Below are 2,740 nucleotides of genomic sequence, written 5' to 3'. Positions count from 1 at the left end.
AAATGATTTGCACTAGGTTATAGAGCTAGTTCAACTCTAGTGTAAAATTATTTGTACTAGGTTATAGAGCTAGTTCAATTCTAGTGTAAAATTATTTGCACTAGATAATAGAGCTAGTTCATTTCTAGTGTAAAATTATTTGTACTAGGTTATAGAACTAGTTCAACTCTAGTGTAAAATTATTTGTACTAGGTAATAGAGCTAGTTCAATTCTAATGTAAAATTATTTGTACTAGGTTATAGAGCTAGTTCAACTATAGTGTAAAATGATTTGTACTAGGTTATAGAGCTAGTTCAACTCTAGTGTAAAATTATTTGTACTAGATCATAGAGCTAGTTCAACTCTAGTGTAAAATTATTTGTACTAGGTTATAGAGCTAGTTCAACTCTAGTTTAAAATTATTTGTACTAGGTTATTGAGGTAGTTCAACTCTAGTCTAAAATTATGTGTACTAGGTCATAGAGCTAGTTCAACTCTAGTGTAGAATGATTTGTACTAGGTTATAGAGCTAGTTCAATTCTGGTGCAAACTTATTTGTACTAGATAATAGAGCTAGTTCAACTATAGTGGAAAATGATTTGTACTAGCTTATAGACCTAGTTCGACGCGAGTGTAAAATTATGTACCAGGTTATAGAGCTAGTTCATTTCAAGTGTAAAATTATTTATACTAGGTTATGGAGCTAGTTCAACTCTAGTATAAACTGATTTGTACTAGCTTATAGAGCTAGTACAATATTAGTGTAAAATTATTTGTACTAGGTTATAGAGTTAGTTCAACTATAGTGTAAAATGATTTGTACTATCTTATAGCCCTAGTTCAACGCTAATGTAAAATTATGTGTACTAGGTTATGGATCTAATTCAAGTCTAGTGTAAAATAATATGTACTAGGTTATAGAGCTAGTTCAACTCTAGTGTAAAAATATTTGTCTTAGGTTATAGAGCTAGTTCAACACTAGTGTGAAATTACTTGTACTAATATATAGAGCAAGTTCCGCTCTAGTGTAAAATTATTTGAACTAGGTTATAGAGCTAATTCAACTCTATGGTAAAACTGTTTGTACTAGGTTATAGAGCAAGTTCAACTCTAATCTAAAATTATTTGTAATAGTTTATAGAGCTCATTCTACTCTACTGTAAAATGATTTGCACTAGGATATAGAGCTAGTTCAATTCTAGTGTAAAATTATTTGTAGTAGGTTATAGAGCTAGTTTAACTATAGTGTAAAATGATTTGTACTAGGTTATAGCCCGAGTATAATGGTAGTGTAAAATTATGTGTACTAGGTTATAGAGCTAGTTCATTTCGAGTGTAAAATTATTTGTACTAGGTTATAGAGCTAGTTCAAGTCTAGGGTAAAATTATCTGTACTAGGTTATAGAGCTAGTTAAATTGTAGTGTAAAATTATTTGTGCTAGGTTATATAGCTAGTTCAACTCTAGTGTAAAATTATTTGTACTAGATAATAGAGCTAGTTCAACTATAGTGGAAAATGATTTGTACTAGGTTATAGACCTAGTTCAACGCTAGTGTAAAATTATTTGTGCTAGGTTATAAAGCTAGTTCAATTCTAGTGTAAAATTATTTGTACTAGGTTATAGAGCTAGTTCAACTATAGTGTTAATTGATTTGAACTAGGTTATAGAGCTAGTTCAACTCTAGTGTAAAATTATTTGTACTAGGTTATAGAGCTAGTTCAATTCTAGTTTAAAATTATTTGTACTAGGTTATAGAGCTAGTTCAACTCTAGTGTAAAATGATTTGTACTAGGTTATAGAGCTAGTTCAGTTCTAGTGTAAAATTATTTGTACTAGATAATATAGCTAGTTCATTTCTAGTGTAAAATTATTTGTTCTAGGTTATAGAGCTAGTTCAACTCTAGTGCAAAATTATTTGTACTGGGTAATAGAGCTAGTTCAATTCTAATGTGAAATTATTTATACTAGGTTATAAAGCTTGTTCAACTATAGTGTAAAATGATTTGTACTAGGTTATAGAGCTAGTTCAACTCTAGTGTTAAATTATTTGTACTAGGTCATAGAGCAAGTTCAACTCTAGTGTAAAATTATTTGTACTAGGTTATAGAGCTAGTTCAACTCTAGTTTAAAATTATTTGTACTAGGTTATAGAGCTAGTTCAACTCTAGTCTAAAATTGTATGTACTAGGTCATAGAGCTAGTTCAACTCTAGTGTAAAATGATTTGTACTAGGTTAGAGCCCTAGTACAATGCTAGTGTAAACTTATGTGTACTAGGTTATAGAGCTAGTTCATTTCTAGTGTAAAATTATTTGTACTAGCTAATAGAGCTAGTTCAACTCTAGTGTAAAATTATTTGTACTAGGTTATGGACCTAGTTCAATTCTAGTGTAAAATTATTTGTAATAGGTTATAGAGCTAGTTCAGCTATAGTTTAAAATTATTTGTACTAGGTTATAGAGCTAGTTCAACTCTAGTGTAAAACTATTTATACTAGGTTATAGAGCTAGTTCAACTATGGTGTAAAATGATTTGTACTAGGTTATAGAGCTAGTTCAACTCTAGTGTAAAATTATTTGTACTGGGTTATATAGCGAGTTCAACTCTAGTCTAAATTTTTTTGTACTAGGTTATAGACCTAGTTGAACTCTAGTTTAAAATTATTTGTACTAGGTTATAGAGGTAGTTCAACTCTAGTCTAAAATTATGTGTACTAGGTCATAGATCTAGTTCAACTCTAGTGTAAAATGATTTGTACT

Source organism: Triticum aestivum, chromosome 5B (assembly GCF_018294505.1).
Source record: "Triticum aestivum cultivar Chinese Spring chromosome 5B, IWGSC CS RefSeq v2.1, whole genome shotgun sequence".
NCBI lineage: Eukaryota > Viridiplantae > Streptophyta > Magnoliopsida > Poales > Poaceae > Triticum > Triticum aestivum.
This window is presented reverse-complemented; position numbering follows the sequence as displayed.